Source organism: Mirounga leonina, unplaced genomic scaffold (assembly GCF_011800145.1).
Source record: "Mirounga leonina isolate KUSES-001 unplaced genomic scaffold, KU_Mleo_1.0 Mir_173, whole genome shotgun sequence".
Taxonomy (NCBI): Eukaryota; Metazoa; Chordata; class Mammalia; order Carnivora; family Phocidae; genus Mirounga; species Mirounga leonina.
The window spans coordinates 45,186,370-45,213,552 of record NW_023270447.1 but is presented as its reverse complement, the minus strand read 5'-3'; the positions used below and the strand labels follow the sequence as shown (position 1 = coordinate 45,213,552).

General features: G+C 43.4%; 1 long non-coding RNA gene across 1 annotated transcript in view; it reads right to left on the bottom strand.

The window, feature by feature from the left end:
• LOC118019346 overlaps positions 1–25,089 on the bottom strand; it is a 144,824-nt gene extending 119,735 nt beyond the window's left edge. Inside the window, exon 1 of the long non-coding RNA XR_004681661.1 lies at positions 25,019–25,089. This is a non-coding gene — a long non-coding RNA (uncharacterized LOC118019346). The remainder of the gene's footprint in view (positions 1–25,018) is intronic.
• Between the last annotated feature and the right edge of the window lie 2,094 nt (positions 25,090–27,183).

Here is a 27,183-nt window from a genome sequence, read left to right as displayed (position 1 = left end):
GGCTAACCCATCCCCTGACCCCACCTCCCCTCTGAAACCCTCAGTTTGTTTTCCGGAGTCCACAGTCTTTCATGGTTCGTCTCCCCCTCTGATTCCTCCCCCCCATTTTTCCCTTCCTTCTCCTAATGTCCTCCATGCTATTCCTTATGTTCCACATATGAGTGAAACCATATGATGATAATTGACTTTCTCTGCTTGACTTATTTCACTTAGCATAATCTCCTCCAATCCCATCCATGTTGATGTAAAAGTTGGGTATTCATCTTTTCTGATGGCTGAGTAATATTCCATTGTATATATGGACCACATCTTTATCCATTCATCTGTTGAAAGGCATCTTGGCTTCTTCCACAGTATGGCTATTGTGGACATTGCTGCTATGAATATTGGGGTGCATGTGCCCCTCCCTTCTTTTCACTACATCTTTATCTTTGCGGTAAATACCCAGTAGTGCAATTGCTGGGCCATAGGGTAGCTCTATTTTTAACTTTTTGAGGCACCTCCACAATGTTTTCCAAAGTGGCTGTACCAACTTGCATTCCCACCAACAGTGTAAGAGGGTTCCCCTTTCTCCACAACCTCTCCAACATTTGTTGTTTCCTGCCTTGTCAATTTTTGCCATTCTAGCTGGTGTAAGGTGGTATTTCAATGTGGTTTTGATTTTAATTTCCCTAATGGCTAATGATGATGAACATTTTTTCATGTGTCTGTTAGCCATTTGTATGTTTTCTTTGGAGAAGTGTCTGTTCATGTCTTCTGCCCATTTTTTGACTTGATTATTTGGGGGGTTTTTTTGGCTGCCACTGTCCTTCTCCAGGTGGTCTCATAGTGCAGCTCTCAGCTTAACATCACCTTCTGGAGGAGGCATCCCAATCCAGAGGAGCCACTGATCACTCCCGGCAACAGCACCTTATTTAGTTCTTGCTGTAGCCCTTCTGATTGTCTGACATGGTTCTTGAGTTTTACTGGCTTGCTTATCTAACAAATGTGTCCTCCTACTAGCAATAAGCTCAATTAGAAGGGACCTAGATAGTCTTATTCACTAGTGTATCCATCAGCCTCTGAAACAGGTCTGGTACATAGTTGGAACGATAGACATCCATCAAAGGAATAAAGTTTTAAAACTGGGATTAGAGTAGAGAGTTTAGTAGAAGAAAGCACTCTGGACTGGGCCAATGTGGTGTCCTGGGCCCCACAGCACATTTACTGAATCAGAATCTCTACAAATGTGGGTCAGGTATCTAAAGTTGTAATAAACACCTCAGGTGGGTACTTCTGATACAGGTGACTTTAGAATACACTTTTTAAAAATACTTATTAAATTAAAAAATCACTGAACATATGTGCTAGGGTTATAGAAAGTGAGGAAAATAAACAAATTAATCACCCTGGTGCCGTAACTGCTATTTGAGAAGTGATATGGAAGAAAAAGAGGAAGACACGCAGCTTTGTTGGATAAGAGGTCAGGAAAGCCTTCCTGAAGGAGGTGCACCTGGCTTAAATTTGAAGGTCAAGTGTGAATTGGCCACACAAAGAGTTGAAGGTGGAGAAGTTGTCATGAGCTAAGGTCACAAAGCCTGTAGGCCATGTTAGAAGATGTGATTTTATATTAATCATGTTAAAGGTATTCATTATAGGCTCTCTCTCTGAAATCTTCCTCGCCCACCTCAACTTTCGCCAATCACTCTTGCCTTGAAAATCCTATAGCACTGTTCTCCATCCCAGGAGCAGGTTGCCCCTGACCACATACTCAGATTTTTGCCTCACTGACATGCATGTATATCTTTTCGGCCCTCAGTTCACAAAAGGGCATTGAAGACTGAAGCTATGGCTCTCCTTCCCACCATATGTCCTCATACCATCTTGCACAGTTCTAAGCACCAAGATGGCAGTGCACAAATTCTTGATGAATTGAATAGGGGCAATGGCCATGAATGACAAACAATAGCAGTGGGAGATCAGTCTGGAGGCTGATAACTAAGAAAAATGGCCCACATGGTGAGGAGGCTGGAAGGCTGGGAGGGAAGCTCCATGAGAGCAGGGACCATATTTGTGAGGCTTCTTCTTGTTGCCAAGTGACCAGCTGAGTGCCCCATCTTATCTGTTGATAAAAATCAATGAATAAAATATGCTCCAATTTTCTCAAAAGAACTGTAAGTCATGCTTATTATTTGTATGTGTAGTCCTACTTCCAAGGGCAGAATATGCCTTTGGAACCCTCTGTTTAGGCTCCTGAGTTGTGAGCTGGTGTTGGTTTTATGCACAATGTATTTATACATGTCAATATACACTTTGGAGGATATGCCAAGCTGCGTTCATACACAAACTGGCTTGATTATTCTTTATCTAATAAATCAGGATACATAGACAACAGATGGAGAATAGATTGGAACTTCCATGATAAGTAAGTCAGGTTGGTTGAGAATGGCTGTCTGGGCTCTGTGGGAAAATGAGACACAATCTATTGGTGATGTCTATTGGTCACAGGTGAAGGATGTGGTAATTGGAAGACACAAGAGCCATACATCCACCATCCCCGATAGACATTGTCTTTAATGGGGGTTTCTTAAAGATTATTGGCACAACCTAATGCTCAATATCACCCTTATAAACTGTGTGCTTGTGACTCCATCCTTTAACTTTCTTACTATAAAATAAAACACATATATCTAAAACATATTACTAAACAAAAATATGTAAGATATGCATATACAGTTCAACAATTTGTCCAAAGTGAACATGTGTGATACTACCACCCAGGTCAAGAAATAGAACGTGATCAGTTTCTTACAAACTCCTCTCTTCGGCCCCCTCCTGCCCATCACTATCCTGATTTTTAAGTATAACACTTTCTTACCCTCTTTCACAGTTTCCCCACCTAAGTATGTATACCTAAGCACCAGAGTTTGGTTTTGCTTTGTTTCTTTCTCTTTTTGGTATTTATACAAATTGAATCCCATACTATACATTCTTTTGTGTTGGCTTCTTTTGACCAATATTATGTTCGTGAGCTTGGTCGACTTTGCTGCAGGTAGTTGTAGCTCATTCATTTTTCACAGTTGTATTAAAAAGTGTGACTATATGACAATTCTATTTACCCGATCCACAGGTGATGGGCATTCAGATTGTTATCAATTTTTAAGTAGTTTAAATAATGATGCTATGAACTTTCTTACACACATTTCCTGGAGCACAGTTTTCTGTTGGATCTATGCCTAGAGAGTAATTGTTCGTAAGGTCATAAGGTATTCTTATGTTCCACCTTAGTAGATAATGCCAAACTGTTTTCCATAGTAGTTGCATCCATTTCCCTTCCACCAGCAATGAATGAGAATGTCAGTTGCTTATATTCTCACCCACAGTTGGTTCTGTAGTCTGTTAATTCTAGACCCTGTAAAATGTGTGTGATATTTTATTGTGGTTTTCATTTTTATTTCCTAATGACTAATGGGCATCTTTTATATAATTTTTGAATATCCTCTTCTGTGAAGTGCCAGTTCAGGTCCATGTGCCAGATTTGTCGTTTTCTTTTTTAAATTATAGGAATTGGGTTTTTATTGGGTTTTTTTAGATTTTATTTATTTATTTTAGAGAGAGAGCGTGAGCAGGGGGAGGGGCAGAGGGAGAGAGAGAGACAGAGAATCCCAAGCAGACTCCCCACTGAGCATGGAGCCCCACACAGGGCTCGATCTCAGGACCCTGAGATCATGACCTGAACTAAAATCAAGAGTCTGATGCTTAACTGACTGGGCCGCCCAGGCATCCCTATAAGAGTTATTTTTATCTGTTCTAGACACAAGCCTTTATGACTTATTAACATCTTCTGTTACAAACATCTTCTCCTAGGGGGGTCTTCCTTTCCACTCTCCTAGTGGTATACTCAGAGGAAAAAAAATCCTTAACTTTATGTCATCTTTTATATCAATATTTCTCTCTAAAGTTTGTGCTTTATTTTGTCCGCTCTAAGAAACATGTCCCCATCCTAAGGTTGTAAAGATATACTCTCTTACTTTCTAGAGGTTTTGTTGTTTTATCTCTCACTTTTAGAGCCACAGCTACCTGGAATTTATCCGTTTGTTTGTTTCTTTGTTTCTTTGCTTGGGGTTTTCTGTGAAGCAGTAAGTCATCTCATCCTTTCCTAAAGGATAGCCAACTGACCCCGTATTGCAAAAGACTCCCCTGAAGCAGTATCTTTCTCTTGAATCAGATGGCCACATATGTATGGGTTCCTGGGATGCCTATTTTATCTTTTTATTGAGGGGGCAATGCCGTAGTGATTTCTGCAGTCTTCCCATCCAGTGGAGCAAATCCTCCCACTATTCCTCTTCATCAGGGGTCTTAGCTGTTCTTGGCCATTTTCATTAACATGTGCATTTAGAATAATCTTTTCAAGTTCCATTTTAAAAATTCTGTCACCTATACAATCTACAGATCATTTTGGAGAGAAATAATATATTTATAAAACAATATTGTCCAATTACATACATAGTATCTCCCTCTTTTTATTGAGGCATTTTTTACACAATATTATTGTTTTACTGAGGTTTATTTCTAAGTACTTGGGACTTTTAACACTATTAAAAAGAACACATTTTTAAATTTCATTTTATAATTGAAGCTGGTATATAGAAATGCCATGTTTTTGTATATTGATCTTGTATCCAGTGATCTGCTAAGCTCACTTGTTAATTCTAATAATGCATACATATTTTGGATTTTACATAACTTAATGTCATCATATACAAGTAATAGTTGATTTCTTCCTTTCTAATCCTCATACATTTTATTTCTTTTGTTGCCCTGTTACACTAGCTAGGATCAGTACAATATTGAATGGAATAGAATAGTAGTGATAGTAGTCATCCTATGCTGTGCCCAATCTCAAAGCTTTTAATATTTTATCATTAAGTATAGTGTTTGCTGTTGGGTTTTGGTAGCTACTCTTTTCCTGATTAAGGAAGTTTCTTTGTATTCCTAGTTTGCTAGGTTTTTTCTTAAATCATAAATGGATGTTGAATTTTATCAGACACGTTTTCTCCATGTATTTAGACGATCACATAAAATTTCTCTTTTATTCAGCAAATGCGGTATATTGGTTGAGTTTCAAATAGCAAACCAACCTTGAATTCCTGGAATAAACCCAAATTGGGAATGATTTATTATCCTTTTATGTATTGCTGAAATTTCCTTGCTAATAGTTTGGTTAGAATTTTTATATCTATGTTCATAAGAGAGATTGGTATATAATTTTATTCTCAAACTGTCCTCATCAAGTTTTTGTATTAAGGTAATGCTGACTTTATAAATCAAATAGAGTAATACTCCCCTTTTGCTATTTTCTGGAAGAGTTTTTGGAAGATCAGCAATATTTCTTCTTCAAAGGATAGGTAGAATTTGCTAGGAAAGCCATCTCATTCTAGATTTTCTTTGTAAAAAAGAGTTGTTTTTTTTTTAAGTTTTAAGAATGGATTCAATTTCTCTAATAATTATTATCAAACTATTCACACTTTCTCTTTCTACTTTTATCCATTTTGGTAAGTTGTGTTTTTTAGGGAATTTGTCTATTTCATCCAAACTCTCAAATGTATTTGCATAAAGTTAGTCATATCCCTTTCATTCAGGTTTTCAATGTGTGTAGTATCTGTAGCCAGGTCTCTTTTTCATTTGTGACACTGATTATTTGTGTTTTCCATTTCCTTTTTTCCTCGATCAGCTTCATGAAGGATTTATCAACTTTATTAGACTTTCCAAATTAACTTTTGGATTTGTTGATCCTTTCTACTCTATGTGTGTTTCCTATTTCATCTGTTTCTGCTCTTGTCTTTATTTCCTAACTTCTATTTTATTTGAGTTTAATTTTCTGCTTTATCTCTAAATTATTGCAATAGATAATCAGCTCATTGATTTTCAGTCTTTCTTCTTTTCTAATATATGATTTTGAAGCTAGAGATTTCCCACTCAGCATGGTGTTAGCTGTATCCCACAAGTCTTGATACATATTTTTCATTAATATTTAGTTTAAATTATTTTCTAATTTCCATAGTCATTTCTTCTTCGAACTAGGGGACTATAAAACTATATTTATTAATTTCCATATATTTGTAGTTATCTTTTTGTTACTGATTTGCAGCTTAATTGCATGGGGAAAATTTTTTTAAGTTTTTGGTATTTTCTTTATGGTCTAGAATTTTGCATGTGCTTGGGAAAGATTTATATTTTGCCATTATTTGTTGTTTTATTATATATGTATACATTTATGTGTACATATACATTATATATGTATACATACATATATATGTATACATATATATGTGTGTATGTGTATATATATATATATCCATTAAATAAAATGGGAGCATAATGTTGCTCAAATCCTCTATATATTCTTACTGATTTTTGACCTGCAGGTTCTATAAGATTTTGAAAGTGATTATTAAAATTTCCCATTATGGGGGCGCCTGGGTGGCTCAGTCATTAAGCGTCTGCCTTCGGCTCAGGTCATGATCCCAGGGTCCTGGGATCGAGCCCCACAAGGGGCTCCCTGCTCCGCGGGAAGCCTGCTTCTCCCTCTCCCGCTCCCCCTGCTTGTGTTCCCTCTCTCGCTGTCTCTCTCTCTGTCATATAAATAAAATCTTTTAAAAAAAAATTTCCCATTATGATTATGAGTTAGTCTATTTCATATTTTAGTTTTGTAAATTCTTGCTTTATATATTTTTGTGCCTATTATTAGGAACGTAGGCATTTCCTGTGAATTAAATCTTTTATCAAGGCAAAGTGTCTCCATGTCTAATAATTTTTATAAGCATTATAAAATATATAGCTATAACATTTTATGTCTGGCTAGGACTTATGTATATTTTTTCTCCTTTCCTTCAACTTTTCTGTATTTTATTATATAAAAATATTTTAATATTTTATATAAAATTTATTATTTTTATATAAAAATATTTTATATATTAAGATATATCTCTTACAAATATGTTAAACATAATAATTTTAAGGTTTGTGTCTTGAAATTCCTATATCTAGAATCTCTGTGGGTCTGTTTCTGTTGCCTATTGGTTTTGTTAGTTTCCATTCCTGTCATCTTATCTCCTCACATGCCTACTTATTTTCTTTTATTACATAATAGTCATTGTAATTGAGCATTTGTTTATAGAATTAATCTGTGGCCTAGGATGACATTATCTTCCCCACAGAGGATTTACATTTATCTCTGCCTTCAAGCCATAATCACTTCAATCCAATTTAAAGATGATTCAAAACTAGTCTTAGTCCCTGCTGGGCCTCTCTATTTCTGGTTCACTTATACTCCTGATCACCACCCTTTAGCTACCCTCTCTAGAATGGTGAAGTCCCCTAGTGGGAAAGTAGGCCCAAATGCTAAGCTTACTTTTTGGGCATTCTTCACTACCTTGTCAGTTCTCTAATGCCTTAAAGTGATATTTTTATATTTTCATCAGTTTTTCTCATTGTCCTCAACAAGATGATCAGTTCAAAGTACCTTGTCTACCATTACTAGATAGACATACAAGGTCTGTTCCACTTGTTTTGATAAAGCTGGGAAGATATAAGTAATCATAATTTGGGGTGCCTGGGTGGCTTAGTCGGTTAAGCATCTGCCTTCAGCTCAGGTCATGATCTCAGGGTCCTGGGATCGAGCCCCACATCGGGCTCCCTGCTCTGCGGGAGGCCTGCTTCTCCCTCTCCCACTCCCCCTGCTTGTGTTCCCTCTCTTGCTGTGTCTCTCTCTGTCAAATAAATAAATAAAATCTTTAAAAAAAAATAAGTAATCATAATTTATATTACATAAATATATACATAGCTACATAATAAATTACATATTTTCTTGTTATGCTTTCTTATTATGATTGCTTTCTTATTACAAAAGTTATACATTCTCACTGGCAAAAATTTAGAAAATAGAAACATAAAAAGGAAGAAAATAAAAATCATTTATAAGTTCACCATTCTGAAATATAGTTCCTTCTTATTTTCTTCCTATGCATATATACATTTTTAACGAAAATAAGATCACACTATGCTTATTTTATAATAGAATTTATTCATTTACCATATCACAACATCTTGATAGTTTTATGATATTCTAGTGTGTAGGTGTATCATAATTCATTTGAATAATTCTCTAAAAGTGTATATCAAAATTTTTCTAATTATTCATCATTATAAAACCACTGTCACAAACAAACCTTATTTTGTCAGATATTTGAACAGTTCATGATTATTTCCATAGGATAAATTCCTACAAGTGGAGTTACTGTTCAAAAGATAGAAAGCATTATATATATTGCCAAGTTGTCCTCCAGAAGAGCATTATCACTGTCCACTTCTACCAACAGTGTTTGAGAGCGATATTGTTCAACTCCTAAAATCAGATTAGAACTTTTGAGAAATTATTTCCTTGCCAACATAGGTGAGATTTGCCATTTTAAAGCAATTTTAAAAGGATTCTAAATGTTCTCTGTCCTGCCTTTTGCCATCATTGTGACTTCGATTTCTTCTTTGGTATGTAAAATAAGCCACCAGCTTGGGGATTGGAGGATTTAGGGGCTTAGCATTGGAGACCAATCATTTTTAGGGGGGTGGGAGGGCTGTTGGTTTACTGAGGATCACCAGGGATGACAAATGACTTCCAGCCCGCTCGAGGCCAAAGTAGGGCTCCTCCTTCTGGTGGGTACTCACATACTCTATTAAAAAGCAGACAAACTAAATCAGTAAAATCTTATTTTTGGTAACTCAGAAATTAATATAATACCAAAGCAACATCTAAAATAGACAAACTTTGGTTTGAACTCCCCTGTACTAGCAGAGCAAAGTCCAAACTGCTTAACAAAGCCTTTTGAGATCTGACCTGTGCCTACCTCTCCTGCTTAGACTTTCTCCTCCACCTCACATGTTAACAGACAGCAGTAATGACCTCCTTTCAGTTCCCAGATAGACCCATGCTTTCGCTCTTCTTCCCACCTTTACCATGGATATAGTGTCCTTTGCATGGAATGCCCTTCTACTATTCACTATCAACTCAACTTATCCTTCAAAATTCAGCTCAGGAGTCAGTCACCTCCAGCAGGAAATTTCCCATGACTTCTGCAGCCTGGCATGGGAGTCACTCCTGTCTTCTAGTACTCTCTATAGTTCATCTCTACCACTCTACATGGCACTCCTCAGCTTACTTGTCAGTGTCACCCACTACATTAAGAACTCATGATGTCAGGGACTATGTCTTCTTCCACCTAATAATACCCTGAGCACTGCACCTGAGAAAATGCTCATTAAATTATTTTCTTCCCCCATACACATTCTTCCATTCATTCCCCAAGTCCAGGACTTTCATTTTCTTTATTAAAGAAAATCAGGGGCACCTGGGTGGCTCAGTCAGTTAAGCATCTGACTTTGGCTCAGGTCATGATCTCAGGGTCCTGTGATCAAGCCCCATGTCCAGCTTCCCACTCAACAGGGTGTCTGCTTGTCCCTCTCCCTCTGGCCTTCCCCCTGCTCATGCTCTCTCTCTCAAATAAATAAATATACTCTAAAAAATATAAAGAAAGAAAGGAAATCAACCTAAAAATCTTGTTCCAATTAAGGTAATATTGGGATGTAGTTGCATAACATTCTAAAATTATAAAATTGGGAGGGATGTATGTAATCACAAAGTCCTTTATTTATATAGCAAAGGAACTGAATGTCAGGGAGCTGAAGTGACTTGTTCAAGGTCATACTGCAACTTCATGGCCAAACTAGAACGAGAATACCAGTCTTCTGATTTCTAGACCAATATGTTTCCCACTAAATTAAGGATCTTAGGAGTAGTAGCCCAGAGGAGATAGTGCTTAACTCACAGAAAGGAATCTCTACTGGCGGGATGCTCAAATGCTGTGGCCCCCACACTAGGGAAATGGCTGGCATCTATTATCCTATGCTACATATGTCTACCCAAACTGAGGAAAGGGAAACACTGTAATACTAACATGGAGAAAGAAGACTATGTTTCATTGTATATTTTGTAAAGAGGATTTTGTTCATCATCGTACATCCTTATTAAGGTGTGGAAACCTAATCTTAGTCTTTTTGAAGATGGAGAAGTAGAAACACTAAGCTACACAGGCTTTTTATTTATTTATTTATTTTACACAGGTTTGTTTTTTTTTTAAGATTTTATTTATTTATTTATTTGACAGAGAGGGACAGCGAGAGAGGGAACACAAGCAGGGGGAGTGGGAGGGAGAGAAGACGGCTCCCTGGTGAGCAGGGAGCCCAATGTGGGGCCCGATCCCAGGACCCTGGGTTCATGACCTGAGCCGAAGGCAGATGCTTAATGACTGAGCCACCGAGGCGCCCCTATACATGCTTTTTAAACTAGGTGTTGATGTGATCAAAACTCTGTTTCAAAACTGAGTTACTTTTCTTGGCTTATGTACTGTTGAAGAACTTCCCTATGGAAAAGAGCAGATAATCTGTTTCTGAAATGTATCATGACATAAGCTGATAAGTTCAAATCAACAAAGATATCTACCTGCCAACTGTCTTCCATAACTCCAATTATGTTATTTTAGTATTTTATATTATTAGAAAATAATAATATAAATTTAGTATATTATTAGAAAATAAACTAGCAAGAAATATTGTATTACTGGAGCACCTGGGTGGCTCAGTCTGTTAAGCATCTGCCTTGGGCTCAGGTCATGATCCCAGGGTCCTGGGATGGAGCCTGCCCTGCATGGGGGTCCCTGCCAAGCAGGGAGCCTGCTTCTCCCTCTCCCTCTGCTGCTCACCCTGCTTGTGCGATCTCTCTTTCTCTCTCTCTCTGTGTCTGTCAAATAAATTAATAAAATCTTAAAAAAAAAAAAAAAGAAATATTGTACTACTAGGGTCCTGGCTTGGCCCAGGGGACAGGATAGTGGTTAATACCATGGGCTCTGCAGCCAGACTACCTTGAGTTTGGATCAGTGGCTCCCAGCTAACTTTGAGCAAATTGCCTAGCATCTCTGTGCCTGGGTTTTTTCATCTGGACAATGGAGACATCAATACATGTTTCAGTTGGCTGTGTTAAGGATTAAATGAGATAATACTTTGTAAAGTGCTTAGAACAATGCAAGGCAAGTGGCATGCTTGGAGTTAGTTATTATAGTAGGGGCTCTAAAAATAAATGTAAGTTAAAAGTAATCAACGGACCCATCTGGGAGTGGAAGTTAACTACTCATGCCCCAAAATGCAAAGCCTCTGCCATTGAAATAATTTTGAAAAATATAATATATCCCCTCTTGACTCCCTATGATATTATGCCACATGAGGCCCACGAAAGAAAACTTGATGAAATACAGACACTAAATGTTATCACGTAACTATCCATAAACTCAGGATTTCCACAAAGCAGTTCTTTCGCATCGTAATTAAGGGTTTGAAAGTCAAATGATTTAAGTGCTAGTTTTAATTACCGCTTGGTGAACTTTAGTATGTTAGAATTGTCACAACTTTCCTTAAGGATTACTCTGAAGCCAGGCAATACAGTGGGAAATTATTAACTTCTACTTTGGTACAGCAATTATCTGCATTACAAGGTTTATGCAATTAGCTGTTTAAGATGTCATTATATTTTGCCATCTGGTACACAGGAGTTTATGCATATGAACAGGCACGTGTTGAAGTGATTTTCACTATATGACTTGTTCTCAACCCAAGTCATCTCTCTAATGAGGGGAAGTTACCGTGCACCGCACATTAGTGGCAGGTGCACACCATCAAGCTTCATTTTCATTGAAGACCTTCATTTTTCCATTTTAAAGTATTCTGCACAAGTGCTGGAAAATTAATTAGTCGTTTGCAATTGAACAACGCCTGCAGACATGTTCCTTCGCAGTTAGAGGGGGGCACGGCTTCAGTTGGGGGCCACTCCTCCTCCTCCTCACACGGATGGTGGCAAGGAACCCTCATTCAGTGAAAAGAGCCAGGGCGTGAACCGCGGCAGTGGCCCGCGTCCGGAGAAGAGGGAAAGGGGGCCTCGCGGCAGGGCCTTCTGAGCCATGCGGGGTCAGCACCCCCCCACACACACACACACATACACACATACACACACACGCTTTCCAGCACAGGGGGAGCGCGACGGGAAAAGGGGCGCCGCGGCGTGTCCCCGAGATCGCAGCTCTACCCCCGGGAAACGGCGTCCCGGCACGGCCTGCGGCCGCCGCTCTCCCGGAGCGCGGGTCCCCGACCGAAGCGCATTAAAACGGCGCCCTCTGGTGTCCGCTAGCAGCCTCTGGGTAAAAAGAGCCGCGTTTGGGGGCGGATAAACTTTTCACCCCATTCACACACTGAAAGCCCAACTCGAAAAAGTGTCTTGCAATTCCGCGGACGTTCTGCGCGCGGACCCCGCAGCTGTACGACGCTGGGGGGCGGGGGGCGGCGGGTCGGAATCAGCCCCCTCCCCGGGTACCGGGGCAGCGTCCCGGGGCCCGCGGAGAACCCGAGGCGAGCGCGCCGCCCAGGCCGGGGTGCCGGGCTCCCCCCCCCCCGCGGCGCCCGCCGCCGGGCCAGCGTGGAGGGCGAGAGGGACGCGGGTCTCCCGAGGCAGGAAAGAGGGAAAGCCCACAGCGCGATGGCATTGGATGCGGGCGGCCGGACTCGGGCCCGCAGCTGCCCCTCGGCGGGCGGCGGCGGAGCTCCGGCAAGTCGGGGGCCTGCAGGAGGGAGAGAGGCGTGGAGGCGGTTCTCAGCCCCTCGCTGCCCCGTGCCTGCCGTCGAGGCTTTGCTGGCCGGTTCCGTCTGAATCGCCCAGGGGCCGAGCCCTCCCGGGAAGGCTCGCGGACCCCGCGCGGGCACCTAAGCCGAGACGGCCCGCGCGGCAAGAGAAATGCGGGCACTGACGACCGAGCTAGGCCGGCTGCTTCCTTCGGGGAAGTCGGGGGTCGCCAGTGGCGAGTCAGGGGGCTCTCGGGTTCCCCGAGAAACGTTCTTCCCCCCCCCCGCCCCCCCCACCATTGCTACCATCTCCTGCCCCCTCCCCGACACACACCCACAGTGCGCACGTGTTTCCTCTCTCCCAGTCCGTGTACCGGTAAGCGAGCCTAGGTTCAGCTCCAGCGGTTGTGGAGGGAAAGAACCTTCTGACCACGGGGAAGTGTGGGTTTGTTAGAGCTGAGGCGAGAAGGTAGCCTCCTTAAGGCTTTTGTTTGGGGACTCTGACTGCAGACGTACCTTTTTCCTTTCATTTTTGGGCCCTGAGGGCGACAGGCAGGGGACAACGGACAGACGGAGGAGGGAGAATCTGGCTGAACCTGCTCTTTTTGTCGTATTTCTGCACCAGCCTTTGTTGTGGGGGACGGAGGGAGAAAGAAGTGAGGGCAGGTTGGATGCCTTAAAAGCAACCAACAGGTATTTCCAGATAGACAACAATGTGTAAAGCGCTGAACCAGGCACCAGCAGTTACTGAGAATGAAAACTGGAATTTAAAAGGTGATTAGAGAGAGCAGAATTCAAAAAAGGGGTAAATTGGTTTGATTAAATATTCAGATGGTGCAGCCAGGCTGGGTGTAAAAAGGGGGAGTAAAACTAGACTTGCTTATTGGAGTCTCAGAATTTCTGTATCTGGGTGTCCCTGCAAGTGAATTGTAGATTAGAGGTTTTTTTGTGTAGACTCAGGACAGGAAACAGATACTTAATAAAGTTTGAAATGAAGGGGCCAAGAAACAGAGCCAATCATTCCTGTTGGAAGAGAAAGTTGGACAAGTAAATTGAGGCCAGATTGAGAAGGCTGAGGGGCTGGAAATTGAGTGAATAAAGTAGGAAAACATGTGCTTTCGAGCCAGACTGGACTAGGTCTAAATCTCATCTGTCCTTCTTACCATTTGTAATTATGAGTCTCTGTTCCCTTCTGTGAAATGGGATAATCCTGCTGCAATGGTCCGTGAGGATTGGGTCAAATAAGACAATGTCCTTGGCCTAAATACATTCAGTACTAATATAACCCCTTCTTCTCTTTCAAATATTTCAGAATTGCTCCCATGATCTCTAGGCTTCTTCAGGGCATCTTCAGAGGTTCTTCAAATAAACATGTGGCTGTGCCCCTCTTGTTTAAATTCAAAGCTGTTGCTTCCAGACACTCCGGAGTCCATGATATACTACTGTCTTTTGTAGCATCTAAATTCTTTGACAATACTGCTTTTTACTCCAGGCTTCTAGTAATTGACTTTCTGAGCAACTAGCCCATCAGATTGGGCCATCGAATGCCAATAATATGTAACATCAGCTTATTAGACTCTCACCAATGGCTTTGGCAGAAAACTCAATCCTCCATGATCAAGAGCAGCAGTTGAGCTTCTCAAACAAACCCCCACACCTGTCTGTTGTAAAAAGCCATTCAATTTTATTAAGCATATGCTTCCCCAGAGCTGAGCCTACACGGAACAACCTCTGACCTGCAAATGACTTGGGGAAATAGCCATATTCAGAAGTCCTAAGACTGGGACTGGGGAAGGTCAACACTAATGAGTTTCAAAGTGGCTGATAGATTGAATCTGCCCTTTCATTACTAAAAAGAGCCCTGGATTGCTCACTGTTGGGAGAAGGATACCAAAAAGAAGTAGCTAAGATCTCCAGATATACACCCATCTACACACTTGGGCCGACCAATATATGTTTCTGGGACATAGCAGTGCAGCTCGACCTCAGAGAATAAAATGGGTGTCTCAAGTACAATGCGTTCTCTTATAAATGTATGTAGGTGTGATTGTGCAAAATGAGGCCATAAGCCATATTTCTCACCTTTCCAAAAGTCTTTTTCAATTCATTCATTTATATAACTATACCTACAGATGATGAAATTAGTAACATTAAAATTCTAGGATGGGGGTGCCTGGGTGGCTCATTTGGTTAAGCGTGGACTCTTGATTTCGGCTTAGGTCATGATCTCAGGGTCATGAGATTGAGCCCCACATCAGGCTCCATGCCCAGCAGGCAGTCTGCTTGTGATTCTCTCCCTCTTCCTCTGACCTTGCCCACCCCACCGCCCATGCCCACTCTCTCTCTCTCTCTCAAATAAGTAAACAAATCTTTTTAAAAATTCTGAGATGAAGATAGTAATTTCAGAAGGAAATATTTTAGCTCAACATTTGAGCTAGTGTATATGTTCTTCGAACTTTAAGCCCGTCACTTCATTATAACAGCACAAAGGCATGGCTCTAGGGAGTGGAAGAGAGAAGTTTCTACCCTAAAGCTTAAAATATAAACTCTGTTATATCTGTTAGCACATAGAACACTATGGAGCACATAAAATACATTCCACAAATACGTATTGGTTTCAAGAGGTTTTTCTTCTTATCTAATTACCAAATGGTCCCCAAAAGCTGACAATCTAAAGCCATCTGACCTTAAATTTCATAACTTTATGCTGTTAGTTACACAGTGGGGTTTTCCTGCTTAAGAATCTCCTGTGGCATCTGTTTCAAAATGAAAATCTATTATATTATTAGGCACAATGTATAGAAGCTGAAGGTGACATGGCAGTTAAAGTCTGAGGCCACGATAATGCATTGGCAAGCAGCGGCATCATGGCTGGGCCCAGTAGGAAAAAGAAGAAAGTGGGATGCACACATTTACATCCAATACCCCATCCCAAAGCATTTTATCATTTAACTCTCAGGCCTTTTGTATGTATAGTTATTTTCAGGTGTGAAAGGGAGTTGTTCTGGGGAGGAATGATGGTTTGATTTGGTACTTAGGTAAGAAGAAAGGGGACAAATGAGTAATTGCTACACAATGGAAAAACAAAAGCAATGAAAGGAGTATAACTGTCCTCCCTAAGCAGTCCAGCCCTTTCATCATAAAACGTTGCTATTACATGGACACAAACCAGCAAAAATATATAATGTACAAAAATACTTACTGTAAATAATTTTTATAACCAAATCAACAAAGCACTATCTCCTAAGGTCAAATGCCAGGATTTGGCAATAGCCACATTATACCAAACTTCTCAGTGTAATGGTATGTGTTATAATGAGATTTGGTGGATTCAGTTATATTTATTTTTTTAATGTTACTCGTATTTATAAAACTATAAATCAGATCATTCTTTGGCTTCCCCCATCACATCCCTGCCCCCTTCTTCCACCATCAGTGTTTCCTTAGGAAACATTGTCATACTCTACCATTACTAAGGTTATAAACACCATCATTTACTATACCTCCAATGCAACAAAAACACCAAGGTATCCACTTCTCCTGCCTGACCTTCCTGAATAACTTTTAAAGTGCCCTAAAGCTAGTTGGGAACATCCTAAGTCGTGGTATAACAGCGGCATCTAGAAGTCTAGTCAGAAGATCTGGGCTCTCCATGACCTTGCTTCACCACTTCTCTGTGAAGTCCCTGAGCCAATGTTTCCTCTTCTGTGATGAGAGAACTTGAAATCTTACTTCACAGAGCTGTTGTGAGAATTATATGAGACCCCATATGTAAAATTATTTAATATAGTAACCGAGCACATAGGAGCTGCCAAATAAATTGATGTTAAAGGTAGATTCTGAAATGTCTGAAATAGGAATTTTTTTTAAGTAATCTCTATGCCCAAGTTGGGGTTTGAACTCATGACGCGGAGATCAAGAGTCACATGCTCTACTGACTGAACCATCCAGGTGCCCCAGCAATTGGAAATTTTTTTAAGTAGAAAAAAAAATGAACCAACTATCCTCATGTCTTTATTTTCTCATCTTTAAAATGGGAATAATGGGTCACCTGGGTGGCTCAGTCAATTAAGTGGTTAAGCATCTGCTTTGGCTCAGGTCATGATCCCAGGGTCCTGAGATCGAGTCCCACGCATCAGGCTCACTGCTCAGCAGAGAGTCTGCTTCTCCCTCTGCCCCTCCCCTCTACCCTCCACCCTCGTGCTTGCGGGATCTCTCTCTCTCACAAAAATAAATAAATAAAATCTTTAAAAATAAATAAAACAAAAGGGGGATAATGTATAATATATAAGGTCGTAAAAAAATGTTAATTAAATGAGGTACTAGTAAATGGTAATAGTAAGTCATCCACAAATAGGTTATTATTTGTCTGTGAGAAGGGGATTAGCTAGAGATTAGTTATTAAAACCTCCACTAACCCATCCTTCTATCCTAATCAGACACTCAAACCTCTTTGGCTCTCTTTATCTTCTTCTAAGGCCATAATCTTTGAGGAACAGAAAGCAGCTAGCCAAAGTCTTGTATGTTAGATTTCTTAGGATAAAAAACCGTTTTCATATGAGAAATAGAGGAAAGCTCCCTACAAGACACCTATAGTTTCTCACCTACATTATCTCATTTAATTCTCACAAGGACCCCATCAGAAACATACATCCCCCTCACCCCCCTTCTGAAAGTAGAGTGTTTCCATGGAAGCTTTTGTAAGCCAAAATGGTGTCAAGCAAAGAGGCAATTATCATCATAGTCTATGGAAAACTGTTAGTGCTCCCAACCCCCAAAATAAGCTCTCCTAGACTTTTCTGATACCTTACCACACATCTTGCTATGGGATACACCAAATAAATCAAAATAAGCACAGATGCTCGCAGACAGTTCAAAGCTTTGACGACTTGATGCTGAGATGCTGAATGTAATTCTAGGGGCAGGAGCTTGGCCAGCTCACTCTGGCTGCTTGGGGAGGGGGGGGCGGGTCTGCCTCTATAATGGCCAGCGGCAACACAAACACTGATTGCTATTTTTGCTTTTTCCAAAAAGCAAGAGTCCTCCTCCATTTCTTTCTATTTTCGAAAACAGGTACCAAGCTAGGTCTTTCATGAAAGTGAAGCGGCCGACTCAAACTTCCGAAAAGCGAGGGATGCCTGTACCACCATTCCCCTTTTAAAGGATGAGGACACTGAGACTCAGACAGATTAAGTAGCTTGTCCAAGGCCACACAGCTACTCTTCTCAAAGAAGCATGCTGCACTCCATGAGACTAACCTGGGGGAGATACTTCTTTGGTACTGGAATAACCCAATTCCTGTATTTACTCCCCCAATTCCCCACTCCCCAAAAGTTCATTCTCAGTGCCCTCCGGACGCTTGCTGTTGCCAACTGACCCCTAACTCTGGAGCGCAGAACTCTGACTCCGGAGCTGGAAGATGGCTCTGGATTAAACAGACCCTGCTTGGAGGGGCCCCAGTCCTTGGCAGGCGGCTCCCTTCTCCCTCCTGCTACCAGGAGCTCGCCTGTAGGTGGCGCCCTGATTCGCTCAGGGGAGCTTAGAGAACGAGGACACGGGTCACCAGCTGCCTCCCCTAAAGGCCAATTAAAATAGTCCCTTGGCTAGAGCTCTGCAAAGGAACCTTGGCAATGTGGCCGTGCCCCCCTGTCCGGTCCCTCCTCTTCTCCCCACCTCTCCGCCCCCCCCCACTCGGGGCGGGCGCTTCCTCCGAGGTAGGGCTCGGGCGCCGGATCTCCAAGCGCTCTAGGCCGAGCCAGCCGCCCCTGGTTGGTGCTTGGCTCCTGGGGCCTTGGGCCTGCCCCCTCCGCTCCCTTCCCGCACCCCCTTAGGCCGGCAGCTGGAGCGGGGGTGGAGGGATGGGGGAGAGTGTGACCCCGTGAGTGCTGGGCGGGGCGGGGCAGCTTTAAAAACTTCTGAAAGGCCTCGTTCAAAGCCTCAAAGAACAGAACTTGGGCCGGAAGGCGGTTTCCACGGAGGGGCCTAAAAGGGGGCGGGGGTGCACCTGCAGGGCCAAGAGCGCCCTTGCCTGGGAAGGGGGGTCCGGTTACCCGCCAGCCCTGAACCCCCGCCCCGCGCTCGCCGCCTGGACTCTCCTCCCCAAAGCTCTCAACCCCTCGGAGCGGGGGGAGCCCGGGGGCCCCTCCCGGGACCCATCGCTTTCCCCCCCCCTCGGGGGGGGAGGGCGGGGGGGGGGGGGGGGGGGGGGGCTTCTTTGGCCCGCATACTCCGCAGGGTCTTCCTTCCCTCCAGACCCTCCCTAGGAAACTAAGATTTCGCAGCAAAGTTGAATTCCCGGATTTTAATTCCAATCCAGCCGGGTGGGAGAAGGCTGAGCAAGTGGGCAACGCGAGGAAGGGAACGTTCCCATCTTACATCCCCCCCTCCCCGACACGCGCGCACACACACATAAAAATCACTGGGGAGGCTGAAAAGGAGGGGAGAGCAGGAGGAGTGGCCCGGGCGGGGGGGAGGGTGTCGGGGAGAGGGTGGCAAGGGTCGCGAGACAGCGGCGGGTCGGACAGTGGCCCCGGCGGAGTCGGGAGTCGCCGCTGTCGCTTTGCGCCCTGGTTGTGCCATCTGGGGGCAGATGAGGAGGGGCAGCCGGACCGCTGCTTGCCAGGGCCTCTCTACGGCAGAGAGCGGACGCCGTCCCTCGCGGGGCCGAGAGAGACGGACTAAGGGGATTTTCATTAGTACCGCATTATGGGGATCATCACCCTCCAAAGTCCTTCCTATAGAGGCTCTTGAATGAATTAGGTAAATGATTTGCTCCATTTGTAGTTTCTGAAGAAGACATTTTCTCAGAACTTTTGAAACTGAGCGCTTTAGGTCCTCGGTCCCTCGAGGAGGGTTTCCACTACCTGCAGACTCATTTGGAGAGAACTGCCGAGCGGGTTAGTGAGGACACGAGGGGAGAGGTAGAGGTGGAATCGCATGAAGCTGCACGATTTAGTTAAGTTAGAAGAATAGCTACTGAAAATAGAGTAGCTAAAAAAATAATCTACATCAAGTTTATTATTTTGCTTGGAGTCCACTTCCTTGATCTGAGAAAATAAAATACAGGAGAACTGGGGGGGGGGTGTTTTTCCAATTGGCGTCTATTACACTTTCTCAAGGAACTTTTAAGAATTAGTTTGGTGAATTTTAAGAACAATAGCGGCTGTCATTACAGGCAGCAAAGATGTAGCGAACAGAGCGGTAGATTCCCCAAGAGTTTGGTTGCAACATTAACTCTCAAATTTAGTGTTTACTTTATTTAAAAAAAAAAAAAAGGATGAGGTTTTTATTAACTCACTTCAGGAGGTAGGGAACACTGAGAAGGAAAGAGACCAAAGGAAAAATAGAGCAATGGAAACAAAAAGAGAGAGGCGAGATTAACTGTAACAGTCTGGTGTTCAATGAGTCCCCAGTCGGAGTCCTAATGCACCGCACATTTCTAGTAGCATTAACTTTATCCGGAATATTGGTGGGCCTGGTCCCTAAGCGCTTCTTAAGAAAGGACAGACGTAAACAAAATGTTTTCCCTTTTGTGAAGGTCTAGCACTTTGCTTCATTAAGTAGCCATAACAGGAAAGGGGCTCCTCCTGCTCTCCGTGAGCGGCTTTAAAATCTGCAGGTGTGCGCAACATCCCGAACGCCCAGCATCCCGGGCGCTGGAGGGGGGACCTGCTGGTCGAGGGAAACAGAAGACCCGTCTGCAGTGTGTCCTGAGTACCCTGCCCTGGCATTTTAGCAGGCAAGGACCGGCATGTCGAAACTATCCTCCTGATGTTAGCAAAGCTAAGAGATCCGGTTTCCTACAAACTTGGCCACTTTGCCCCCAGCACTCTCCATAGACAGGATGAAAGCAACATTTTTATCCCTTAAGGCTAAAATGTAGCCTTTAAAACACTCCCAGTACAGGGTTGAAAGCATGTCAAGGGCTCAAAGGCAAGCTTGTGTTGCACGGAGTGCAAGTGCAACTTTATCATGGTAAACAGCAAGAAACTTTGTAAAAGTTAGAATGGCCATTCAAAGAGATAGTTTTGAAAAGCTACTACAAAATAGCCTGGTGACTGCCAGAGGACCAGAGATACTTGGGGGATTCATGTGTGTTCCCAAAGGCTCGTAGTTGAGTCCTGATGCACTGTTTTTAGCTGTTTTTGAAGTTTATGGAAAGCAGTCCTTATCCTTACCCTCATGAATCTGGAAGGCTCTACTTTCCCAGCAAAAGACTCAGTGATTTCCCCCCCAGAGTTATGGGGTCCAAGACCTTTATAAGCTCTGAGAAATCACAAAACTAACAAACTGCAGTTTTTCCCTTGAGTTCATTATACAAAACACACACACACACACACACACAAACCTTCAGCTCAAAATAATTAAGGTGGGGATTTCTCTTAGAAACTCCAACAAAAGTTTCTGGAGAGGAGAGCTGTGTCAGACCCATTCCTTAGCAGTGGGGTGAGTGAGGGTTCAGACAACAAAGCAGCACAAACACACCACTTCACCTGTATGGGCGCCCACATTCCCACCCGGCATCCACAGGCTGCCAGCTAAAGAATGAGAACTGAGGCACTTCAAGTGTGTAAGGAGCGAGGCTTTTCCCACGAGCACAAAACAGGGTCCAGACACACACCCACAAAACACAAAAGGGGAAACCTAACTTTGGCTGTTGAGGGGAAAGGCTACCGGAAAAGAAAGTCTGGGGACTTCCAGAAAGCAGTGCCAAGAGCCTTGGAGGTCTACAACCTGTCTGCGCCAGAGGCAGTCACCTACATTCCACCAGCCCCACAGCCCCGCAGTGATCGGGGCTGTGGTTCAAAAGTTGGAAACTGCGGTTTCTAATTGGGGCTGGGTCCTGCCTTTCCCCCCTTCCTCTTCAGGGGCTCCTCTCTGTAAGCGGATTTGCTTTTCCATGCATCGCTGGCAAGTCGCTTTTAGGAAACTTTGCCTCTGCAAAACCTTTTAAACGTGGTAATATATTGCAGTCTTATTAAGTCCCCTTCAGAAGTGTGTGAAAGGGGCTCTGTTTTCCTGGAAGATTCAGGAACTCGACTATCTGACTAAGGGCTCAGACTGGCCCAAGGAAGGTTTGGATTGACTCCACTCTACCCTCGAGTGAAAGCAGCGGTTTTTGTTTTTGGTTTTGTTGTTTGGTCTGGCTTAGTTTTTTAACGCCTAGGAGATTTTAAAATCACACAATACTCCCCCTGAAAGGAAAAACAAAACAAAACAAAACAAAACATTGAACGTGTTCCCTTCATTACAAGACACCCTAGACGTCCGTCTGGGAGAAGGAGCTGCTGAGTTAGTGGAACCACGAATTAATGTGGAGAACTAGGCCGTCAGGGCCAAGTTCCCAGAGCAAGAAGACACTAGACACTGAGGGGAGGGGACAAAAGTTTCTCACAGGTCGCCACTAGGGAACGGGACCAGTGCAGAGAGCCCCTTCTAAAGTTCAGTTGTGCTGGGCATCTGATCTTTCCTCCAGGACAACTCGCCCGGGAGCCCCGCGGGTTTCAGCTTCCACCACGAAAGTAAGGGTCCCTTCTGCCGCGTCGCCCCCTCCTTGCCCTAGGGATGCGCCAGACGGGCTGCCGAGAAGGGGGCACGCCGCGGGGTCAGCTCCCGGGCCAGAGGGCGGCGCCCGGCCCCTGCGCACCGCGGCGGCCTCCCCCAGCGGCCTCACGGTCACGACCTTGCGGGGCAGTTCCTCGCCTCCCGCTTGGTCCCTCCACCTGCCCTCGCCCCAATCCCTCTCCAGGCCTGGAGTGGGGGATCCCCGTAGTCCTGGTTGGCGGTGATGGAGGGTACAATTTGATTTATTTACTCTCAGTTTCCCCAGTACCTCTAAAACTGGCAAAGTCCGCGGTCCACTAGGGACTGACTGTGATCAGTGAAGTCCCCCGGACGCCGGACGTCTCGGAAAGCTCTGCGAGGCCAGGCGCCCACGGCTTCTGGATGCTAAGTTGCTGCAGGCGGGGAGGAAGGAAACTCGCCAGATTTCTCACCTTTGGCTCCCGAAATTTTTGAAAGTATAGGTACCTTGGGTTTCCGCTCCAGCACCTTACAGAGACTCTGTAGAAGAAGGGATGTGCGCTTGTGATAACGATGGAGGGGGTGGGAGCCTTCACTTGCCAAAATCTCATTCTGCCCCCACAAAGAGAAGGAAGAAGGCAAGCAGGTGGAATAGAAGGCAGCGCACCCTCTTTTATTGATGTATTTATTTAGGATATTGTGTTAATCAAATTGACCAAGTGTATCTCGAGCACTCATGCTAGCGCTTGGAACGAATCAACTTTTCTCTCGCCATTCTCAGTAAGACGCTTTCTGTCTCAAGTTGAACTTAACCCCGGCGCCTGCAGCCTTCTAAACTTGGTATCGGACGCCACTCCCGGCGTCCCAGGCCGGCCAGCCTTGTCTCTCCACCTGACCCCTGGTAGAACGGTTAGTGCACCTGGCCTTCAGGTGCCACTGGAGGAAAGAAGTAGGACATTACTTTCCAACAAGCAGGGAACTAAGCCTGCCAGCACCTATCTTGTTCTGGAAAGACACCTAATCTCCACTTCCTCTATAAAGCTTAACTGCAGCTCGCCTCCAATCCCAAATTGCAAACACTGAGTGGAATTGCTCCCTTAAGCATTCCGTGCCTATGACCCTTCCTAAAGCCTCGTTCAAGTCTGCACTCTGGGGATCATTAAGAGAGGAGAGAAATTCAGGATGTCGCTTTTCCCCTTTACACTAATAATGACACAAAGGGAGCACGCCAGAGATTTGGGGTTGTTTTGACTTCATAATTCAATGACAGAGGCTAGACCTAAGGTAACAAGTTGTGTACGAAAGAATATCACAACAGAAACAGTCAGGAACTGAAGCATTGGAAACTTCTCTCCAAAGGGGGAAAGAAAAGGAAAAAAAAAAACAAAAACAAAAACAAAACTTGGCTTCCTCCCACCTTCATAGTCAAAACACACATCAGTAAGTACGCACTCAATATATAGAGCCAATATTACGTATTTGCATTGTTCTGGTCAAGTGGGAAATTCTCCAGTTTCACAACTACTGTATGTATGGGAATGGAGTTCTGGTAGGGAATGTTCTGGCCTATTCTTAATAATAATAAAGACTGCTGAGCTCCTTGCTTTAAGCTGACATAAAAGCCAGATAAAATAAAGTGCTTAGAGGCCTTAGTTGAAATCCAGGAGCAGCTCAAAGATTCCTCTATTACATCTGACCTTGCTTTCCCTATGTTTACATTGGAGTAATAATAACCTCTAACATTTGTTGAGCTGTTACATGTGCCATGCTCTGTTCCAAGCACTTTAATATGATCACTCATTTAATCCTGACAACAGCCCTATGAATTAGTTGCCAGTATAATCCCTATTTTTATAAATGTGAGAAATTGAGGCACAACTAAAGCAAATAATTTGTCTATGATTACTCAGCTAGTGCATGTCAAAACAAGCTAGTGGCTTGGCTTTAGCACCCACACTCTTGACCACTCACTACGGAGCTAAAGGGGGGTGTCAAACAGTGGCCCCTGCCTGTCCCTACTTGGAATTGTTTTCTGAAAAAGTAGATAGGGAGTAATTAATCCTATTAATCCAGTCAATCTAGACAGCCAATCTGACACAGAAGAACTCTTACCCCCTAAAAAGTTATGTTCTCTGAATTATCCACGTGATTTAATACATTTCCTATACAGACTACAAATAAACAAGAATATTGAAAATTGTTCCAATCTCAAAATCCTTTTGGCTGACCCTTTCCTCTCCCCTCTCCCCCCAAAATATATAATTACAAGATTACATTGTCATTCTCAAAGAGCATTCATTATATGCTATATATACTTCAGAGCTGGGACAAGAGCAGCTCTTAATATAGACACAATCTTTATTGTTAAGGACTCAGGCATACTAGACTCATCACTTTCATCACCACCAATTTTAACAGATGCCACCTGAAGAATGTGACCTCTTTTTCTCTCTACATTAATAGGCCCCCCACCCCATCATCATTCCTTCCTAGATAGAATCATGGAGTGTCTGGGGGGGGGGGGTGGACACAAAACACAAAACTTAGCATATGATTTACCACCTGCGATTTTACAGGAGAGAAAAGAAGGCCATAGGAAAAGAGACTTGCCCAACCTCACACACCATTGTGTCTGGGACCCAGGACTCCTAGTTCCCAGCTTGGTCCTCTTCTCCCAAACCAAACTGACCCCTAGAGCTCATAAAGGTATTTAGATCAAGAGCACGCTTAAAAAAAAAAAAAAAAAAAGTTTTAACAACCCTTTTTTGACCCAAGATATATAAAGAAGGGGCTGTCTTACGCCTTTCTTCCTTTCAGATGTGTTCCTGGAATGTCTTCACCAGATGTTTACCCAAGAAATTACAGTCGCTGAGTCTTCAACATGTGCGTGCATTTTAAAAGCAGCATTTTAGATCTGAACCCAGTTAATGATTTTCTTTTCTTTCTTTTATAAAAAAAGGGAATTTTAGTTTTGCCTGCAAGTGCTCCGAGTCTTTACAGAGTCTGCGGTAACGTCACTCACTTTCACTCTGGGACGTGCTAGTCTCACAGTCTAGTTTTGTTCAGACTTTATTCTGCTCCAAGCTGCATCACAAGCCACTCGTCCACGCTGCAAAAGGTGGGGGTTGGGGGCTGGGGTGACGGGCCCTTTTGCTCTTTTCCCCCTCTCATATACGTGAAGCAATCTGGAATCGTTCCACTTGGCTCTGCGCGCGCGCGCGCACACACACACACGTGCGCACACACGTGTACCATGCATGTGTGGGGCCTATGGATCTGTGTATACGCGCGTTTGTGATTTAAAGTGACAGGACCAAGAGCTGGACTGGAGCAGTGAATTATTTTGCGTGATAAATCAACTTGATTGTCTCCACACTGTACTTCCATTATTCACCCGAGTGCTCGGTGGTTACGGCGGACGTGCACTGCGGCAAAAATGTCCTCGGAGCCGCTAATTTTGTGGCCACTGCGGCGGCTGCGGCGGCGGCGCGGGGGCGCGAGCACGGATTGATTTTTCAAGATCACGTCTCCTTCAGTGCAACTCGCCAAATCGAATCGAGTTGACTGCAGAAGCCTCACTGGATGCATGTGGATTGGGTTTTGTACCTGAGATTTTTTAAATACTTTTTTCTTTGGAGGGAGGAGCCGAGCTGTTGGTGCAGGAAGGGAGATATACCTATTCTGTTTTATTTTCCTTTTACGCTCTTAAAAAAAAAAAATGAAAATGGCTACCACGGCTTCCTCAGCACTGGGGAGGCCAGATCTTTGCAATTAGGGAGATGATGCTTTAAATTGTCTTCCCCTCCCCACCCCCCATCCCTCCCTCCCTCGCCCCCATCCTCCTCCTGTCAGCTCTGCGACAGCAAGGGAGAAAAATGGTCATAGGCTCTTGTGCGGGTCATTTGTCCTCATTCTCGCTTTTTTCTTGGACAACTAGTTACCATTTTTTTTTTTTCTTTTTACAACCTGATCCTTTTTATCTGGATTCAAATTTAAAAAAAAAAAATGTATCCAGAATATATTTGATTTTTCTTCTGCTTAGACACCAAGCGATGCGGCGGCTGAACAGCAGCGTGGGGAGCGAATGGGGACAATCTCGTTACCAGATCTGTTACGATCACCTGGGGCAGACACAACCCAGTGGTTACAGACACCTTTTTTTTTTTTTTTTTAGGGCTACAGCTAATTACCAAATTGATTACCAGATGTGTACTGATGCCTGCGAGTTTTACAAAAGCAGACCCAGAATTTCACTTTTTCCTATTTACTATTGTATTTCTCTTCTCTATAGCCTCTATAGCCAAGCATATGGATCATACCAGACTGACAATTTATATTTAAAATAGGGGATTCCGAAGAATTAGGAGACGCTAAAGACTCTCAGTTTGTTTGCAGGATAAAACCTGAGTGTTTGTCGAGGGGGTGGGAAACCTTTTCCATGTGTAAAGGTGTCACTGACATATTTGTCCTTGATTTTTACTTCTGAAGCTGCCTACAAAGCTGTAGTGGTATTTGCCCAATTGGGAAGATAATTGCAATGTCCACGCGGGAGTAATGACACAGTGTTGCATAATAATAATTTAAGCAACTGTGTCTTTGTTTATGGTGATGTAACTTTCCCAAAGTTTGTTGGTAACTTTAAAGGGTTTAAGTACAGAGCTGATTGCAAATAGTAGCTGCCCTTAAGAAAGTTAGCGTAATACAGCCCCCACCCGGGGTGGGGGTTCTGCACTTCCTATCTTCATCTGCAATCCCAACCTGTAAGTACCGGGGTGTGGTGGAAAATGACCCCATTTTCCTTGGAGACATTGAGAAGAAAGAGGCCAAGCCAATGACTTGACTTTCTTTACCTGATAGTGCCTGCCTGAATTGTCCATGATAGGAAAGAATACTCCTGTTCAAGGCAAATTAAAAAGCCAGACGCAGAAGTGCAGTGAAAATCCAGTTCGATTCAATGTGAGCGTA